We start from the raw sequence: 23,257 nt of genomic DNA on the forward strand, positions 1-23,257 counted from the left end.
GAGGAATTAGTGTGAAATTAAAAATGTTAATATATAAACCGTAAGCACTTAATTATTTCCATTCACTGCTGTACTTAACGACCTATCTAATTTTCAGCACTATGTATATTGTATATCTAGTCTAAGCATCGATCCAAGTCAATTGAAATAAAATAGTGAGAAACACTTTTGTAAAAATTAATGAACGAAAACTGATTATAAAGAGAATAGTGTAGAAACCTAATTTGTATTCATAGGTTAGCACTCAGGCACAGTTAGTAGTATTGGTCTCTAAAAAAAAAATTTTAAATGTTCATATTAATTATTCAATTACCTATATTAGTTTAACAGAATATCAACACACAAAATAATTTAACTCCGTTGTATAAACTGCAAAATAGTATAATTATTATTGTTAACAATCTTATTATTCGTAAATGTTATTTTAAGTAAAATATAAAGTATTTATTATAATTGTGAGTCCATGTTGTCTTTATTTACAATGTAAATAAACAATTTTATCCTATATTATATAATTTTATATTCAAGTAAATACTTTAGAAAATTGTGAATGATTAATGCTTACAATGGAAATAAATAACTTTAATAATATCAGAACTCATATTTTATTCAGTATAGAATGTATAAAAATTGCATTTAATTGCCTTTTTTATATATTTTAATACAGGTAAACTATGGTAATTTACCTATATACAGCTACTGCGGAATATAAAATAACGAATATAAAATATATTAAAACATCCGTTTAATTTTGCCAGGAACAGTATATACGTATATCTAAAGGAGTATTTTAATTAAAAACTTTGTGACAAGTTAGTTATAAAAAAAAATTATGTCATCAGCTCGGTATTCTCATTTTGTGGTCAAACGTGAGCAAGCGAAGTTCGATTAAATCGTTACCAAAATTTTTTATATGTGTCTGCAGTGTCTGCATTTTTTTTTTTTTTGTGGCAGTGGTGGTGATGAGATGTGTATTTGTAAGTGAGTGTGTGTGTGAAAAATAAAAACTTCCAAAAACAAAATTATTCCTCGATAATAGTTTTTCCTTCGAGTTTTAATTGAATTTTTTAATTACTTCATTTGTCCACGTTAAGCGATAACAAAATGAGTGGTGTACGGGAACGAGGAGTGTGATGTGTGACGAGTGAACTATACGTCATCGTCGACCGTCACCGTAGGGCCGATGGTTGCAAAGACGACTGCAGCAGATATTGTCTATTTCGGTTTTCGTGATAATAATAATAACGTGAATAAGTGATACAAAAAAGGAATAATATTATTGTCTGTACAACTTTACTGAAGGATGTAGACGGGTAACACTGATTACGAGAGTATATTGTACGAGAACAATTTAGAATATGCTACCTAGGTAATAAACATTATAACAACATTTGGAAATTAAAATGGCTTATTTTAATATGGGTTTAGGTATGAATTTCTTTAAAATTAATTATGATTTATGACAGAATATGTAACTTGAGTAAGTTAAATCAAGGCTTGAATTAAAATGCGTTATTTATTATTTTCAGATTAACTTATTGTGTCTTCTTTATCATATTATCTCATCGATAGAAATTATCGGGCCGAGTTTACGACAAAAAAAGGTAATCGCGATCAGAGTTTATACCTGCCCTATAGGGCCGTGACCTAATGTTATTCAAGGGACACACTGCCATATTTGCATAGGTACCTATGTATTTTTTTTATATTCAGGCGTTGTGTAATGTAAAATCATATAAGAAATTAGGTACTAAGTAGACTAAAATGTAATCTCATATAGTCTATAGGTATTAATAATTTTCAGTTAGGTAATTTATGTTATTAGCAAAAAATGTCTAATATTTCTTTAATATTAAATTATAAATACCGGCTGAATCTTTTTTATTTATAAAAAAAAGTTATAATGTGCTTATATCATATTATAATAGTGGGTTACACCTTACACGCAATATTGTAATTATTAATAATTTGATAACGTTTTATTAACAATAATTTTAAATTGGTTTCGTTCCATATAACTTTTAATTTTTTATTTAGATTTATGATAATTTATAAAAATAAAAAAAAATATGAGTGTGTAAAGTTATTAATTTATCCTGCCTTAACCTTGCGGCTTGCACTATTGTAGTGATTCGTAATATTGGAAAAAATAAAGTACATAATATTCCGACACAATTTGCTTTTTGGTAAGATAATAATGTTTATTATTATTTATTATGATCGAGTTGGGTCCGGTGAGTTTGAGACGCAAGTAGTCAGTGGCTAACTCCAAGGGGCGATTAGGGTATATATCACCCCCGGAACCCTTTCATTTTTTTGTTGTGTTAACCGGCTTCTATTATTTTTAATATTTGTCATTTCGGTATATAATGAATCGGGACATGTCCTGTAAACTTTAGATCGCTCGTTTTCTATCATAAGTAAACAACTCATTGTGATAAAGATTTTAGTGTCTCGATTCTTCTGTTTGAGATTATAGAGTGGTCTCTGATTCGTAATAAATATAATGTAGTATGATGCACATGATACACTGATACATAATATTGTTATAACATTAATAGGTATGAATATTTTATAAAAAAAAATCAATACATGAATATGAATACATAATTCATTTAAAATTATAAATATTATCAGATATAAATGTCTGTTTATACCCCCCTTGACAAATTATAATATGAAAATATAGACATAATATTATCAACTCTCCTCTTTTCCCCTCACACACACACAAAATGGTCCTATAGTTACGCAACTACCACTGCAAGTATTATCGGACACATCATTAAACCAATTTAATTATATATATATATAGTCTAAGTATATTAAAATATAGGTACGTCATTAACAGGTAGAGGTAGGCGGTACAATAACAATAAATTAATGTGTAATAATAATATAATCGTACTTACGCAAGCGGGGGGTTTTTTTTTTACGTAACCCTCTGTGTAACTATGGTTAATAATGGGGGGGGGGATGGAGGACACAAATCCGCGATAACGGTCAAAGGCGGCGGCGGCGGTTTCGCGAGCTCCGGAGTAATCGCGCGGCAAGTTCGGAATAACTTGCGACGACCACCCGACACCACGACGGTGGGCGATCAGTTCCGACGCGCGGCGCGAGACCCACTACGCGGCGGTGACGACGACTGCGACGACAACCGTGACGGCGGCGGCGGCAATGACGGCGAAACGCAACGGCGGCAGGCCCGTCGAACAACCGCCGCGGCGGCCCGTGTGGTGGTCGCCCGGGCAACGGCGGCGCGGCAGAGGCGCGCGCGTTTTTAAAAAAGAAAAAAAAATTCAAGAGCCGTCCGGTCGCCGCCGACAATTTCATCCGTGCGAAATTTACTCGCGCAATTTATTATGTTGAGCGTGCGCGCACACCCGAAATTTATTTTTGTTACGTGGGTACAATTATTTTGCAATCCACGCAGAGAAAATATAATCGGAAAATTAGATGGGGCGAGATACTCGTCATGACGAACTGAAGAATAACTTGAACGCTGATCAATGTTGACACCCAACTAGGTTCTATTATGTCAATATAAGTATTCTTTTGAGACGTTTGAGTCTGCCATATAGAGACTTTATCAAGAAATGATACGGAGCATAATAATTATTGTTCGATTGATGAATTGACATGGGTGGCGTTTGGACTTGAATGAAATTTGGTGCAATAAGATTTTCTTGGTTCATTGGGTCTGGGTGTAAGATATTTTAGGTCTTTGTAGAGGTTTTTATTAGTTACATAGGTATACCCGGGGGCAGAGGTTATATTTTGACGTAGACATATAATATACATTGGAAGGCTTGCGTGGTTTTTGTATTGGACGATTTCCAAAAGGTGGTTTCCAGATAACCAGGCTAGGTGGATTATTAACTTGTATATTATGTTAAGTTTGTTAGTTATAGTGACATTTAGATAAAACCAGAACCACAGATGCCTTAGGAGATGGAGTTTTGTATAGACTGATACGCGTTTTGTTTTTATATGTGCGTTCTATGTGAATCCTTCTACAAATGTTAACCAGAGATATTCGACTTCATTGGCTGATTGTAGGACTTGGTTGTTTAAGAGAGTGGTGGATATTCACGATTTCGTTACAATAAATTATCGTATGTGTACTTTGAGTCATTACTCATTAACATTCATTTTCCAATTGTTCACCCATAAGCTGATAAATTTATATTTAAAACAATTTTTTTTTTAATATTATTATTTAGTATAATAAATACTTATACTTCAATATTGTTCAAAACTATTTAGTTTATTTACACTGAAAAACCTCTGAGAAGAGCTCGGTTGGTGCTTCATCTTCCAGGTGAAAAAACGCATATTCTGCATGATTGTCGAGAAAATTGATTCTATTTAGGGAGAAAAGTTCTCTGTAGCTTAATTTTGGTATAGCAGACGAGTATGAATTTTATTAATCCTAGATTTTAAAACAGAACGAATTTTATTGGGACTGCCCACTTTGACTTGTCCTAATCTGTGTGATCCGATCTACAAGACCAACACAGGGTCCCCTAGCGTGGTCCTTATAGTATGGTAGTTCTAAGAAAAAATTATATTTCACAGGTTACACCCCCTAAATTGGTTCAGTTGAGCATAAAAATGAAATATTAGAAGTTTCAAGACAATCAGAAAAAGTTAAATCGTACCACAAGAGCCCCAAACTTATTTCTTTTTGATTTACACAAATTATTTTAAATTTTAAATTCAGACTAATAAAATATTTATTTTATTCAAAATTTTATCTTATATTATTTGTTTAAAAAAAAAAGTATTTTCTAAATTTTATATCCTTAACTATTTTTCATACAATTATTATTTTACATACAAATAGTGTTTTTAGGGAAAAATTTGTTTATTTTTATAATTTTGTGGATAAAGAGTATTTCGACATCCAATATAAAACGTTTATTTTATTAACTACTAGCTGCCCGACCTTCCTCCGGAAGAAATTATTTTTTTATAATTTAATTTAAAAAAATATATATGACTATTTTTTGGCTATACAAATAATATAATTACATAATGTAGTTATTGTTATTGCTAATTTCTGAAAATTATATATCCTACATTTTGAATTCAACCACTGGAGGGTTTAATTTTTATTATTTTTATTATAGAATAGAGATAAGGTAGAAAAAAATGTAACAATAAATTATTTATTCAATGAATAATATATATTTCAAATAGAAAAATGCAAGTGCAAACAAATACATAAATAATTAATAATAATAATAATAATAATAATAACAATAATAAATAAATAAACCGGTTTCCTTCGTCTCCACAATCAAGTTAGATTCTTATATATATAGTATATATTATATATAGATAATCTATATCAATATAATAGGTATTATAATATTTAAATGTAACTTACTTTATACATACAATTTAATAGGAAAGGATTTAGCATACAATATTATACGAAGATAAAGTATATCTTATCGGTACTGTTTGTCCTCAAGTGATAGGTATTTAATATAATATATTCGGTTGATACAATTGGTATTTGTAGATTACTATAAAATAAAGCATATTTTTCTTTTCAGTGTGATAAAACTGCAATAAAAGTATGTTAATTGGACTTGAAATATTTATTGTTGTTTTATGGCTTTTTTTCATGAATTTGTTTTGCATATACACCATATTATAGTAATTTGTTCATATTACTTAGGTACACTTCCATATTGTGTGCCATTGTGTAAAAATGTATTATAAGTAGGTATAATATACATATAATTATATACAAATCGGTTTGCGCGATCACAACATGTGAAACTAAGACACTTACTTCAGATTTATACACATTATATGTATATATTTATTTAAAAATGATGGTGAGAGTACTTATGTATCATGATACTATGGCGTAGATGTGTATTTTAGTAGGCTCTACCAGTTGACCTAAACTCTGGACTTTCGATTCGTTTCTACCCAAAATGAAAGGTGTATACTATAATATAATGTAGAGGGACAAAATACGAATGAACAAAACCGATATGAACATAATATGTTATTAGTTAAGGATTCTGCAGATTTGGATCAATAAAATGTCATACATTTAATGAGCCGGTGATACAGTACCTATAACAATGTATTTGTCGCATAGTGAAACTACTAATTTCATGAACTGGATATCCAGATAGTGAAATTTGTCCAGATCGTGAATTTTTACGAAAATACATTTTATGGACGTCCATTTCATGAAATGGACATTACCTATTTTGTGTACTTTGTATAATATTGTTGTAAGACAAAATTTTTATGTTATGTAGCAATAAATAATTATATTATATCATAGTATAGTATAGCGTATAGCATAGTCAATTATAGTCAATAAATTATATCATGTTACATTATTTTATTATTTTATTTTTCAAAAACCATACGTACCTATATTATATTTTATAAACAACAGTGTAACTATATTAAGTGTTATAAAAAATTCATGAATTTAACTATAATTATAATATTTAACTACCTATATTTCTGTGTAAGGCAAAAAATCCTTGCCAAACAACACACTGTATAATATGATATGTGCTTGTACAAGTAGATACATCGCACCGACCAGTGTTCTAATAATATTATATACGTATGTGCCCCATTATTTCCGTACATCATAATATTATCATGATGACCCTGTTTATCACGTGAACAAAAACAAATGTATAATTTACACGTATGGCGTCGGTTTTTTGTAAACCGTTGTAAAAAATACTACGTGACAGCGTGTATAAATAAAATATTTTACGTTCGTTGCCGCATTGAATCTTTTGAGAAAACGCTCTTATACTAATATCGGTAAAACAGGAAAACAAATAGAATGTGCTGCAGCATACCCAAGCCATACCCAACCACCCCGAGAACCATTTTTTTTACTGTTTTATAGTTTATATAATTTATAATAATTTTAGTATGGAAATGAATTGGGACATGTCCTGTAAACTTTAGATCGTGCATTTTCAATTTTGAATGTTTTTGATAAAATTGTTTATAGTATATCGTATAATCGTTTCTTCTGTGATTGAGATACTCTACACTGAACTCTGTTACTGTAATATGATAAGCATCGAATATTGATACATACCATCATAGTAAATATCTGACCCGGCAAACGTTGTTTTGCCATGTAATTATTTCTAATGGATATTTTGGTAGTCAAATAAAAAATAACTAAAAAATAAAATAACTAACGATTTCTGCACAATCATTAATTCGCAGAATGATCTCATTGACCAGATATTTCCCGATATACACACACAATACTTGAACCATGAGTGGCTGGCAGAAAGAGCAATTTTGGCTGCAAAATATGTGGATGTCAACGTTTTGAATTTCAAGATACAACAGTTGTTGCCAGGGGACTTGGAGTCATACAAATCTGGAGTCGATACAGTTTTCAATACCAATGAAACTGTAAATTATCCAACAGATATCCAGCATTTTTTCGGCACATTTGTTCCACTCTTTCAGCCAGCTCATCTCGATCATAGTCTTGCTCCCGTTGCAATTCGCGGTTGAATGTATCATGCGTGGGCTTCCAACATGAGTAGCTGAGAGAATGGTCAAACGACCAATGTTGGCCGCGTCTCCTTCAGTAGCGATGGCGTCACGCCAAATGGATGTAGATACTCGTCTGATCGTAACTTCGACTGATTAAAACGAATGAGATTGAGGTGCTCCCTTAATATTCAAATTAAAAAAAAAAAATAATAATAGGTAAATAAATATTATTCTCAACTCCTATAACCCATAGAAACCATTAATAAACAAAAATGTCTATCGTAAATCTCAAAATTCCCGCTTGAACACCTACCGGGGGTGATCAATACCCTTTTAAAATTAACCTATGACACTCACAAAGAATGTGGCTTTCTATTGGTTAAAGAATTTTCGAAATTGGTTCAGTAGTTCCAGAGATTACCCTCAACAACAACTCCTCTTTATATAATAGTATAGATAACAAGTATATTATTATGTATTATTATTATTATTATATATTATAAATATTTTTATTTTTTTGTATACTTCTAGTGACAAATAAGATATTTTCAAAATGGCCCTGTTATAATCACGTCACTGACAACACGCCACACGCATAAACCTATAGTACAAGACTTAGTGTATAATTATAATAATTATAGTATTCACTGTAGTGCATCCCGCTGCCGATCCTTTGCTGGTAATAAGTGATAAATATACTGTATGATAAACCATGCTAAACAACTGTTATCGTACGCTCATCGATAACAATAATATGTTTGGACCTAATGGATTTTCGTCATCGGTCAACGACGAGTTGTCCAAATGTTGCGTGTAGGTACCCATTTGTAATTTATGTGGGCGTTCACATTTCAATTACAGATGGCAATTTATTAAAATAACGTTATGCCGCTATGGATTATGGCTTCAAAATAAATTTTCTAATTTTGACCACTATATTTATTTTGTGAAAGTTATAGATTTACGAATTTGTAATAATTATTATACCTTAGAGGACACAATATACGGAAACACCCACGAAATCGTTTCTGCAATTATTTCTTTGTCGTTTGCAAGATCACCATAACGATATATTAATATATAGATCCAAATTAACCAAATTTTCTTATGGCTGTTAAATTTTATCTATCTTCTATATATAAATTAAATACATTACATATTGTGGATTAGCGTACACAAATCAATTGAAAATTAATAATCAAATAGTTTAAATATAATGAAAGCAATATACATGAAAGTCTTGCAATTCTTTAAAATAAAAAGATGCATTTAAACGAAAACCATACTCATAAGTATTTTGGTAAATATAATTGAAATTATCATAGGATACAATAATGATAAAGTCATTTTTTTACGTTCAAAGCAAAATACATTTTGTATTTTTCCAAGATAATATAATAATATTGGGGAAAAAAGGAAAGAGAAGAAATTACTTATCATATTATATGCAGCATAATATTATTAAGGAATACCGAATAACAGAAATGTTTAGAATGTTTTTTCTAAGCTTTTTCATTTGTTGTATAAAGTAAGCTTTTTTTATCCCTCATTGTCTATTCTAAGCACATAACTTATACGAAGTGAAATATGATACCTTGAGAATATAAATTAACCTTAAGTTTAAATTATTTTTGTTTGGTTAATCATGAATAAAAAATGTAATATTAAATTTACAGTAGTTAAATATATTATACTGTTATAAAAGATGAATTTAAGTTAAAAGAAAAACAGCTATACTTGAGTATTTAAATATTTAAACGTAAAAACGTATCTATCAAAATATATAATCAATTGTTTTTGTAAATAGTAATCAATTTTAAAAGGGAAAAAACGAATAGAATGGATTAAATAATGACACTTTATTATAACAATTTTTATCATTGAAACTTGTATTATTGATTTATTATTTGTTTGTTTTTAAGCTAAATAATGAGAAATAGCTTTTAATGTCTAAAAAAATTAGTAAAATACAATAGTTATAATAATTTATATTTTCATGCATATTACATTGTTTTGTAAAAGTTATAAAGATATTAACAATTTTAATTATTGAAAATGATTATGTGATAATTGAAAAATGCATAAATTAATTGACTGTGTATTGACTAATTATAGATATTAACAATAGGCCATATACCATAGAACTTGCTCTGATTGGTTGGCTTATCGACGTCACCAAACCTGTAAATTATTAAACGCACGCCCATTATGATTGATCAGTGGTCACTCACGTAGATCTTTAAACCATATTATTGCACCAGATTAAAATTATGGTTGGAGAAAAAAACAATAAGAAAAGTTTGCTGTTTTTATTTCGATTTTCTGTATAGATACTTATCTCTAATACAAAAAAGTAATAACGCCATTGTTCTTGACAGCAATTACTTGATGTTTTAAATATTTGTATTGTAATATAATATATCACAGTGCTTTTTGGTATATACTTAAAAGTTTTAAATTTTTCTAAATACTTTTTGATACCTATACATAATATTACTATAATATTTATGATTACAAAATAAAAAGATTAATCATTAATCAGACGATACTTAATAGTATGCTTTCGACTTGTATAAAATATAATTTATCCCTTCGATTCAATTCTTTGTTAAAGACGTTTCATTTCAAGTCGTTTTTTACAAGACAAGTACACGATTATAATAATATTATATTATTTTACCATATCTACTATCTATAACATAATATATTACAATTCAATTTAAACTTATTTTTTGTATGATAATGAGAATAAATTATTGATGGGCAATGATTTATTTTTCTGTATAGATATCGTACACTTACGATATCGCAATATCATATAAAAAATACACATTTTAAATATTATTTACTTAGTACTTATTAGTTATTAATTATATAACTTATTAAAATTAATAATAAATATAAATAAATGAATATAAAATATTGATTCAAAAATTCGTTTTACCTAACTGTTTATAAAAAAAAACTAGTTCCCGATATATATAACATTATCGATATCTAATTATCGATATTGTGATGTCCATCACTGGAAAAAATACGTGGACAATATTTTAAATTTTCCAACACGATAATAAAATGATAGACCGATATCATAAATATGCCTATGAAAGTCATGTATTTTAAAATCGGTGCATTTTACTTGGCAACACCTATAGGTCGAAAACCTGAACGTAGTCGCGTTAGAGAAAATTATATGTTCTTCTTGATAGTAAACCACGTAATTGTGTTTTAAGCCCATCTTGCGGGGCATCAATAGGAAAATATAGTTAAAATGATAGCGTTCTATAATCCTGCAGTATATGATGTGTCCCCAGAGTTTTTGTAGCTTTATAAATGTATGAAATACGTTATACATACATAGTACATACACACAATATATATATACATATTATATATTATGTATATCATATATGTGAAGTGTGTACGATATATACGCAAACTCACACAAAACATATTTATGTTCACGTATAAATCTTAAGTGTTGGACGAAAAAAATCGTTACAAGTCTGATCACGTAAACTATGACGCCAGATGCATAGACAAAAAAATATTAAATTGCGGCTGTGGCACGATAACGCTATAGTGCAGAAGATGATCAGGCGATCACGACTTGGCGTTGGCGCTGTAATATTTAATTTTCGTATTGACTATTATAATTTGGTCCAGAGGGTTGCTCAGATTTTTTTGAAAGAGACGACTTTATAACGAAAAAAAAATGTATTCGTGCATTTACCTGGTTCTATGGTTAACTACAATAATGGATTATTATTAATCAACGTACCTATGCGAAGAGTATTAATTGTATATATGTATACCTATATGTTAAGCGAGATGCTAATATATCATCTTAATGTAAATCAACCCGTCAATAATTTAACATAATATATATTTAATTATTATCAATCAATTTAACTTATGAAATCAATTTTAAATCACACAGAAAAAAATACTGAAAACATTAAATTTGATTTTAACGATAAATTATGTGAAAACAGTAGTAGTACAAAAATCAAAGAGGGTGACATTATAATGACCCCCCTACCCTCCCACCGCCGTGAGCACACCAGTTAGCACCCCCCTAATTTTGTCATGTTTCCTTCCAGGGGTCCGTGTGCGCTTTATATTATGTATATAGTATATCATCACACAAAACCGATGATATTTTTAAAAACACCAAATGATATAATAATATTAGGTAGGTACTAGTAAAATGTTCAATAGTAAGACAATTTAATGCCGTCAATATTTTTTTCGTTATACACGACGTCGTCAATACACACAGGAGAGGAATGCAATTATATTATTTTTCATTAAATCCGCTGGCTGTCGGCGGTAGTTTAAGAGGCAAAAAAACCGACGCAACATTAACCGTCGTAATTTGATTTCGCTGTATCGACTATCGTGATATTGCGGCGTGGAAGCGCTCCGTCGTCGGATTCTTATTTCTCCGAAGGTTCCTGTAAGTAAAGGATCAGCGTCATTCATCGCGCACGCGATCACATCGCACCAGCACTCACGCACACAGCTCCGGTGTAGTGTATGCGCCCTGTGCAGAAAATAGAGACTTTTTAAAATAATATTGTGCGACTCTATATAATATTAAATTCGGAATTTTATTAAATTATATACTCAAAGCGCACACGGCGGATACACTATATCTATTATGTATACTGTATAGTGTACGCGCGGCGAACTCCATCTATTGCACCGGGCGAGATTGATTTCAGATCTCTTTGTAGGTAGGTCACACATGGTATAAACCTACCTACGTATACACACTAACGAGAGACGGCGAAGACGCGGACGCGCACCGTTCTCAATCACGCGATATTACTTCTTCTTCTTTTGATGTTTAAAATCGTGTTTTTTCCCTCGGCCCGAACTTTCACGAACGGTTGACCTTTCTTTGATGACCCCCACACCCTATCCCTTGCCGCCACTGTCTCACTCACCCGATGACGGCACTTTATAAACGGCTTACTGCTCTTTTGTTTTCCGCACGAATGTAAACGCGCCCGGCTGCAATGGAAACATGTACACGGAACAACCCTATTATATCATAAACCTGTATATATATTAGCCTCGGGCACGACGATGGAAAAACCGCGGGCCGTATTGCACGAACGCTACATTCAATATATTATGTATAGTAATCGCAGTTTCAATGTTTTTAAAGTAGAACCGAGCGATATGGACGGGGCTTGAAATAGGTACATTTTAGATATTATCGATAAAAATCGTCCAAATTTTTATAAGAAATCGAATTATTTTAAATGCTATTCAAAATTTAAGCAACTTAGTTAAAACAAAAAAAAAAATAAAACCAATAATTTATAACGAAATAATAACTGTTTTATGGTTTTTTTTTTTATACAAATCATTTTAATCAAATTTAAAAAAATTAATTTATTAAAATTTAAAATTCAACAATAAGACCAAAGGGACTAATATTTTTTATCCACAGTAGGTAGGTATTAAGTAATAACTAATAACTAATATCTGGTTGTCCTGAACCCGTTTCATAGCCATGCGTTTCGACACGACGTATGGAACGCGTAAACCATGAAGGGTCTCTCGTAGGTAGCTGGTCTTTCGTATATTTTAATTTTTAATCAAAATATTAAAATCGTAAATATATATATCGAAAAATGTCATATTATGTATAGGTATTTCATATTTGTATATGTAATTTAATAAAAATGATTTTTTTTTTTTTTATCGCTAAACCGAATTTTTCTCGGTTAATTATGCATATTACGTGTTTATGATCGTTTTTCTTTACATTATTTGGAGACATTATAAATAATATAACAAATTTCATTCAACAAAATCTTTTGATGTAAAATGACAACATACATTTTTTATTGCATGTTTCAAAAAATATTTTGTTGTGAGAACATTCGAAGAAAAACACTCAATTTACCAATGCAAATTTACTGTTATGTGTTAAAGTCATCGGTTTGTATATTTTATAGTGGACCACTTAATCATATACATTAATTACAATATTATAATAATTATATTATGCAATTCTTATTACTCAAATTAATGAACACCACAGATACAGGTTAAAAATCAATAGAAAAAAGTCATTGAAGTGGGTTACTAATTATGTATTTTATAGTAAGCTTAAGATGAGGATATGTGTAGGTATGTATTAAAAAATTGCCATAATAGAGTTGAATTTTTAGAATTATGAGACATTTTTAAGCTCAACAATACTATTTTACAAGTTATACTTATACTTGTATTGTACATAATTGCATTAATCAAATATTTTAAAGATTGACGTACAATTTAAGTAAGTACAGCTTGTGTGAAAAACTAAAAAGTTCAAAAGTTCATTCAGCACTATATAACAATATATGATATAATAATAATCCAGGATTCATATTTGTAATACATTTTATGTATTAATTTTTCTTAATGTACCTATGTAAAACGTGCGTGTTATTTAACCTATACGTACAAAACATATTACCTAATCTATATAAACTTTAATCATTTCGCATAGAATAGATGTAGAATTTAATTTAAAAATCTGTAATATATCTAAAGTTTTGAAGTATACAACATCTATAAACAATATGGTTGTACCAATAGCTGACTCCGTGTAGTTTTCAAATTGATCATAGTGCCTATACATTTATTATACATATTACCTAAATACGCCGTGCATGAACTTACCAATACAAGACGGCCAACTGCATGTAATTGATGTGCAAAAATAGTAAATTTTTCGAAAACTTTCAATGATTTTATCTAAAACACTATGACAAATCGTCATAAATTATAATATTATATGCTACAGCCTACAGCTACACCTATCCCACAATGTCACAATAACCCAATCGATTCATGAAATGTCGTTACAAAGTGTGGCGTATTCTGCCTCCGTTTGTATCATTAATTAAATTATAGTTATACAGGGTGATTCATCAAGCTGGTTCAAATCATTTTTTGTACTCAATAATGCAGTTACTCAACATTTTTTTTTTACATTATTAATTATACTATAAGACAAACTAGCATATTATTTTTCGTACTACTAAAGGAATTTCCTGTAGAGATACTTTATATACACTTATGTACTGAGGGTAATAGGTCCATGATGATGGATTATGAAGATAATATGGGGTTAGCCTTAAGGAAATTTGGAAATCTTAGTAATTACAATATTAATATTAATAATATATGCCTATATATCAACACATGATTTAGTATAGTACAATATGGGTACTAGAATACTAGATTACTACTAGGCTACTAGGGTACTAAAATACTACGTATTAGGTACATTAGAACCTCGATTATCCGAACCTCCGTTATACGAACCCTCTATTATCCGAACTATAATTAGCGTATCTGAACATTAAAATTCGTATCCGGCCGGTCGGCCGGTTTATCGAATTTATCATAACTATCGTTTTTGGATTATTATTAGTACAGGTTATGTATGTATTTTACGTGCGTCGATCATTAGTTGATAACCAAAACGCAATGGGCCTATCTAAACGATGTCTTCGTGTTTTACTTATCAGTTTAGTTTAGTTCGGGTCTCTACCGCACACACATTGTTATACATATGTACGTACAAATATATTACGATTGTCAAGTGTATTTAAAATGTCTAATAAACGTAAACGCCATGTTCTTACGATGGAACAAAAAATAGAAATTCTTGCTAAGCTGGACAAAGGTGAGACTATAGCGTATCTTTAGCCCGTCTTTATAATATAGGTAAAGCAACAGTTACAGATATTAAAAACAACCGTCATGCAATCATGGATTTTGCGTCAAAGATGGATAGTGGTGATGGAATAAAAAGAAGGAAATTTATGAAAGTCGCAAAATATCAAGATCTTGACAAAGCAATGGAAATGTGGCTTATACAAAAACGAAGCTTAAATGAACCAATTTCTGGACCACTCATATGTGAAAAAGCTCTCGAGATGAATACAAAACTTAAGGGCCCTAAAGATATTAATGCCAGCAGTGGCTGGCTTCATAAATTCAAATCTCGACATGGAATACGTGAGTTACAAATTCAAGGTGAATCATTATCAGCTGATTCAAGTAGTGCTGAAAATTTTAAACAAATATTCCAATTATTTGTGGAAAAAGAATGATATTCTCAAGATTCCGTTTACAATGCCGATGAAAGTGGCTTAAACTGGAAAGCACTATCAAGAAAATCACTTGCTTCTTGCCAAGAACATGCAGCGCGTAGTTTTAAGGTATCCAAAGAAAGAGTAACAATTATGACATGCGCTAATGCTGCTGGGACCCATAAATTGCCATTACTACTCATAGGAAAATCAAAGAAACCACGGTGTTTCAAGAACATCAAAAGTTTACCGGTAACATATACAGCTCAAAAAAATGCCTGGATGGACTCTAAATTATTTCTTAATTGGTTTGAAAATGATTTCATAAAAAATGTAAAAAAATGGCGTCAAGATCATCACAAGACAGGTTAAGTGTTACTCCTACTAGACAATGCACCCACTCACCCATCCGCCGAAATATTAAATTTAATTGATCCAGATTATAAAGTCATGTTTTTTCCACCAAACGTAACGTCTTTGATTCAACCCATGGATCAGGGAGTAATCGAAAAGTTCAAAAGAATGTACCGAAAACAAATGTTGAGGAGACTTTAATTAAATGAAGGCACTGAAGAGAGTGTTGTTGCATTTTCAAAATTATTGAATTTGAAACACTGCTGTTACATGGCAGCAGATGCCTGAGATAATTTGACTGAGGAAAATTTACGAAATGCTTGAAAGAAGTTGTGGGTTGCTTCTATGAAGTTAGAAGCCGAAGAAGAAACTGATGTAAATAATCTTGATGATTTTGTTGATTTATTTAATGAAATTCTATGATTTAATGACTGTAATAATTATGATGACGCTGTTGATTGGTTAGCAACTGATGTAAATGATCTAGGATATCAAATATTAGATAGCGATGAAATCATTTCTTCGTTGCAAAATGAAGAAAGTGACGACAGCAGTAGTGATGAAAGTATGAGTACGCCAAAAGGACCAACATCTGCTGAAGCATTTGCTGCATTTGAAACTGGTCTTGAGTGGTTTGAAAAACAGGCCGAATGTTGTCCAGCACAATTACTTCTCCTTAAACGTTTGAGACGTTTGAGACTTGGCTGCAGGAAAGCGCGTTGCCGCTCATCGTCAAATTAAAATTGATAATTTTGTCAAAAAAATATTTTACATACATATGTAAATAAAATAAATGTAATGTACCTATTTCTTATAATGTATGATAATGTTTCTGATAATGTAATGTATGTATGTAATTCTAATAAAATATTAATAACAATAATAAATATTTAATTATAAAAATAATAAATAGTTAATACATACGTAATTCTAAATTTTTTTTTTTAAATTTTCAATATCCGAACTAGATGCGGTCCCAATTAGCTCGGATAATCGAGGTTCTACTGTGCATCTATTGAATGAATTCGTTGTTACTTGTTATAGGTGACCATGTTCGGCGAATCACCCTGTATAACATTATTCTACGAGTATATACAGTACAATGATATTTATTGTAACTATATTGTGTACACACTACACAGTTGTCCTGTACACGTGGTGTGACCATTCTCACTAAAAGTTGTCGAGAATCGCAAGTTCGTTTGGCTAACCGTTCAGACAAAGATTGATAAATATATTCAAACAAGCACACGAGGCAACAGCGATTGGACGCACGTGATGATTGATGAAGATATAATACGCACATAATAATTTTATAATATTTAACGTGGCCCCGCCGACACTAAACGTACACGATGCGACACTCGCCTGATTTGACGTTCGCGGCGACTGATTGATAATTTTTTTATTGGCAAAATTCCCTAACAGCCAAGCTAAAGCTGTTTTAGACTGTCAACGGCCGAAAATTCAACACCTCGTGTCATTCACGACTTCGTGTCAACACAACAGTCCACACCGCGTGAACAATATCACACTATCATGCTCACATTCCATATCAAAATAATACAAAAATATTATGATTTACAATATTTTATAATGATTAAAATAATAATTTAAACATTCTGTTTCACGATGAAAAGTCGTTGTGAACACTTTCGTATGCCCTCGGGATAATTTATTTGTCAGAAAGATATTTACTTTTTTTTGTTTTCTACGTTATGAAGATACGTACGTCAATAAAATTTTTAAACAACTGATGTTATTACCGCTTTTATTTTTATTTGATATTTGTAAGTATATTATGGTAGTGGTTTTACTTTTATAAAATGTTTTTTTGGCAGTGAAACATCCGAAAACAAATGTATTCATGGATCAACTTTATAGTTTATGTTTATATAGATATTGTAAGCTTTAAGTTATAACCTTAAAGGTCGTAACTTTTAATTTAAATTTACAACATTTTCAATTTTGCGGGAAAGTCGCAAAAAATAATTTTATTAATATACCAAAATGTTAATTTTAACAAATTGTAAAGATCAGTTTTAGTCTTTAGATATTTCGAATTCCATTTCGAATGTAATAATTTGTTACAAAATAATAATACATCACGTTCTGTGCCATAGTGCGTATACTTACTTATAAATTACAATTTTTGTTATAGCTAAAGTTATAGCTATATTATATTCTATATCGTACAGGTAGTATTATGTTTTTAAAATTATAATTGTTATATTATAGGTACAACATACACTACGATTTGAGATATTACTTAATGCACAATATATCCACTCAACAATTATACAATTATTTTTGTATTATTGTATCAATTTAGATGTAAAAATATTCTTTTTATTTTTATTTTATGAACAAAAAGCCTCTCGACAACAAAAGGCATAGACATTCATAATGCATAGTATTATAATATATACGCATTATTGTTGAATAATTTTGAATTGTTTACAATGTATTATGAGTTATATAAAAATATTAAGTTTAGATTAATTTTTCAAAACGTCCTGTTTCCATTGGAATTCAAAGATGATTTATTTATTGTGAGCGAGATTTGTCCAAGTAAATTAATATAATAACATACCCAACTGATTTTATTTATTATTAAATTATTATATTTTTTTCATATCAATCATACATTTTACATTCGTAATTTTATTACAGTCTCCGTTAGTAGTTTTATTTTATTAGAAACGCTATAATTTATTTAATCAAAATGTGGTACACGCATAACTCGGTGAATAATAATAATATTTTATTTAATGAACTATACGTAAGTATACGTCATGTTTGTTATAAACCCCAAAATCAAAGGTTTATGGGTGAGTTATTTTTTTCAATGCACTTCTAATTTAATTTGTATACCTATACAAATTTATATACAGATAATACTGTACCTACTATACATATTAAGTATATTATATATTATATTATAATATATTTAATGAAATTCTGAATGGCCCAAACCGTAAAGTATAAATATTCTTTCAGTAGAGTTCATTAAAGTTGAGATATTCCTTCAAATATATTAAAATCAGTTCAATTTGTATATGTTCTCATTAAAGAATTATACTTTATAGTTCATAATAAATTTAAAGTAGACAATGAATTCAAGTTTAATTAGTTTGTATTCTATTAGAAATGCTATGTTATAGATACATTTGAGTTTATATGTTAAATTGTGTGTAATTTAAAATTTAACAGTGGCTGTACATTTAATTAATGTTTAACATTTAACATATTTTTCAAAATTTTTAATTGAGTAACTACAAATGTTTTCTTATATTTATCAAAAATATTAATACTAAAATATGTATTAAAGTAGGTACCTAACATTATACTATGATTATCAAATTAAAATTTAATTTTATTGACCCTTTGTACTTAGCATAAACCAGATGCATAAAAAATGTATAAGTAGGTAAGGTACAATGTAACATTTATCTATCTAAATAACAATTATTGACCATGATCTCTACTTTTGGGCCATTTTATTAATCTTCTAAATAAAAACATTTTTGTAATATACACAAAATAAGCAAAATTAGATAACGCAATAAAAAATAAATTATATGCATAGTAGTTGTAAATGTTCCCTCTTATTTTGAGAGTTTATATAGATCAATATAATCTGTGAATGTTAAAAACACCCAAATAAACTTTTATAAGTATATTTTAGGAAGATTACCATTAAATTGCATGCATTTATCTCATTTAACGCTAGTTAATAGACCCTTGTATAAGTACAAATTAACTAACTGTATTATAATTAATTACTTTTAGTTAAATGTGCTATTAGTCCGAGAAACAAAGTACATAACAACGAATGAACTAACAATGCAACTTTTTTTAATACTAATACGTGGTTGTTGGACGCAATCTAGAAAGTAGCTGTTGCCAATTGTCTCGATTGAAGTAGATAGATGCCGCTGTAGTCTTATTATTAATTGCTGTTAAACGATACCAATATACTATAATATTGTATTAAAATAATTAATTTAAGTTCAAATAAGGTGCGTGATGCGTAATATTAAATATACAGTGTGACTATTATTAATGTAGCACACTTATGATCGTAATAGGTTCAATACTGTTTTTAATTCAAAAAATAGTCAAGTAAACAAAATTGAATCATACATTAATATATTAATGATCTTAATATACTTGATAAAAATGTGTAATATGTATACCAATGAGTTATAACATTGTATACGAATATTATAAAATGTAATTTACTTAAGTACAATTGTATTGTTTGTTTATTTATATTGAACTAAGCTTTCTCCTTAACCATAAGACAAAACTTAATATTGTAAATACTTGTACTTGAAAACAAATTGTAAAATTACAAATTAAAATTATAAAATATTATGACGAGCTATTGACACCCAATTTTGTTTGTCTATCTACTGACCAATTTTAGTAGTTATGAGTAAGTAGGTATGAACATCCCAATAAATGTGATTATGTTGATTCATGAAAATCACATAGGTAGGTAGGTACCATACATATTGTAAAACTAATCGATCCGCTTAAAACAACTTGTTGAAACTAATATTATAATTTGTAGATACAATACCTATACGATTGTCACTGCGTATTGCCGTTTATAACAGTCATTCATTTTTCGTCCCCATTCAAGCTAGACTAAAATAATCAATGAAATCAAAAATTTGTTTAACCGGATACAAACGACGAGATATCATGTTGTTATACTTGTATATATATCGAGAACTAGCCGATAATAATATACAAACGTGAAACGGAAATGTTAATTTTGATTTGGCCGCTGAAACGTAATACGCGCACGTGTGTGTGTTTTTTTTTCTGGAAGGATAGAGTTTCAAAGTAGAAAAACTGAAATACACATAAAACAAAAAAAATTTTAAGAACCCACCCGAATTATACTATTATATTTTCATAGTTTTTTTTTCTTAGATGGAAGCGTGAACACACTCCAGTTCGAATAACAGGGCTGAGGACTGAACACAAAAAAAAACTACTAAATTCTGTCAAAAAAACGTAAATCGTAGAACGATGACGCAACATTATGTGTGTTGTTCGTTTGCATATAAATTATTATATTATATTATAATTTATAATACAATAATATATACGCCCAAATAGTGTACTGCGAGTGTTTGAAATTTGTCCTCTGCACGAATCATTATCATAAATAGAAGTCGACTGATTTATGCATAGGTATTATATTTTTGCGGCCAGCGTTTTCTTATCAGTCTCGCTGTCATTATTTACACTTTCCTGTGGTACCAAATGGAGAGAAAAACCCATCCATTGTTGTACGCGAATTTACACTTTTATTTTTTTGGCACTGACAATATAAATAATAGGTAGGTATACCTTACGGTAATCGTAGATGTGTTAAATTATGTGTCTTTTTTTCTTGTATAAACCCCTATTCCAGATTAAAGGCATCGTGTTTACCAGTATACCTATTATTTAATGTATTTTAATTTTATAAGTAGGTATCTAATAATGACAATTCAAAAGATAGACGTAGATGAAAATTTTTTGGGTGCTAGTATACGTCCGTCCAGTATTTAACCGGCAGACTTTACACTCAGAAAAATTTACCAGTTGTACGGATTTGGATTTATGACGGAAAAAAGGAAAATATATCGAAGTATAATACCAAAATAATATTATCGAAGATCACCTGATAGAATTTGGAACTTACCTTACACCAACAATAACTTTATGAATAAAGAGACAGGAGTACTAGACTGCAAAAGACAGAACAAATCACGCAGAAGTAATATATTTATTTTTTCAATAGTATAACTTATTAACATAAGTAAAAAAATTTTAATATTTTACTTACAACCTGTACCTATATTTAATCTTAAATTAGGCATATAACTATCGCTGTTGAAACTTTATAGATGATAATAATATATATATACTATATTAAACCAAAATTGTTTACAATCTTTTATCTTAAAATACGATTTCAAACACGTTTTGACTCCCTAATTTAATTATTAATAATAACATGATTATATAATCTTATATATAATTAAACCTTAACTTTCCGTCGAATGTGCAATAGGTAAATATTCTATTAAACTTGATGGTGAGCACTGAGTGATGATCGCCAATTCTGGACGACATTTCATGTAATTATACGCAATCCTGGGCAAGTTAATGATAAATTTTAATTGAGTTAAGTTAAGTTGATTGAAACAATTTTAATTAGTTTAAAGTTCATAGTAATCCTAATTTTTTTTTTAACTCAGTTAAGTTAAAAGGTATATGGAAACTTACAATTAACGTATTAACTTCAGTAATTTTTTTTTAGATTCTGAACGAAGTGATGAATGTATTGATTTTACAATGATGTGTGTTTTTTTTTTTTTGTGTCTGACGACAACTTTTGGAACAGTAAAAATGCTTCGATTTTCAAAAGTTGTACCTTTTCTGAAAGGAAAGTGAATCTAGTTGGTACTTTGGGGGGTCAAAAGTGAAAATTTCCCAATACTTTTCAAAAGCGGCAGGAAAAACCTTAAAAAAATAACGGAAAAACGCGAATTTTTACGCAAAACCAATTTTTGACAAAAACGAAAACTTAATTTTACTGTAACTCAAAAAATAATTATTGTAAGCACTTGAAATTTGCAACAGATGTTTATATTAGCGTTGTCTATACAGGGTTAAATTTTCAAAGTGTTTCGACTTTTTTTGAGCTATTTATAGACAAATGAAATTTTCAATTTTTCTAAGTATTTTTTTTTTAAATAACGATAAAAAATTTTTGGTTGGATAGAAAACTTTGAAAATTTAATACAAGGTTTCTTATAAGTTGTTCTCACAGTGATAAAAAAAAATCCAAAATCGTTAGTCACAATTTTTTTTTATAAGTGCTTAAAGTTTAAATTTATACGAAATATGTCAAAATTGCGAAAATTTGCAAGTAATTTTGTGGTTGAAAAATCGTAAAATTTTTTTCTTTTATAACTAAGCTTTTAAAATTTGGTACAAGGTTCTCCATAAGTTTTTCTTTAAATATCTGTAAAAAAAACTCAACCGGACTAAGACAAAAAATTTTTAGGAGTGTTTGAAATTTAAATTTTTACAAAACCGCATTAAATAACGGTTTAGCCTCAAACGATTTTTGATATTTGTTATTATTCAAAAAGTATGAGTCGTAGACACTTGAAAATTTTACCAGTTGTTTAAATTGACATTTTCTTTATATAGTTTTATTTTCAAAATATTTCACTAATTTTTAATCTATTTATAGG

The 23,257-nt window shown here is 29.4% G+C and overlaps 1 protein-coding gene across 3 annotated transcripts in view; it reads right to left on the minus strand.

Moving 5' to 3' along the window:
* Positions 1–23,257, minus strand: part of LOC100163050 (Kv channel-interacting protein 4) — a 167,028-nt gene that overhangs the window by 134,112 nt on the left and 9,659 nt on the right. The window contains exon 1 of one of the 3 annotated variants that reach the window (XM_029486881.1): positions 2,913–3,173. The exons of the other annotated variants lie outside the window; for them this stretch is intronic. The gene's annotated coding sequence lies outside the window, so the exon portion shown is untranslated. Of the gene's footprint in view, positions 1–2,912; positions 3,174–23,257 lie in introns of those variants that run through there. 3 annotated transcript variants of the gene reach the window in all.

This window comes from Acyrthosiphon pisum, chromosome A1 (genome assembly GCF_005508785.2).
Source record: "Acyrthosiphon pisum isolate AL4f chromosome A1, pea_aphid_22Mar2018_4r6ur, whole genome shotgun sequence".
Classification (NCBI taxonomy): domain Eukaryota; kingdom Metazoa; phylum Arthropoda; class Insecta; order Hemiptera; family Aphididae; genus Acyrthosiphon; species Acyrthosiphon pisum.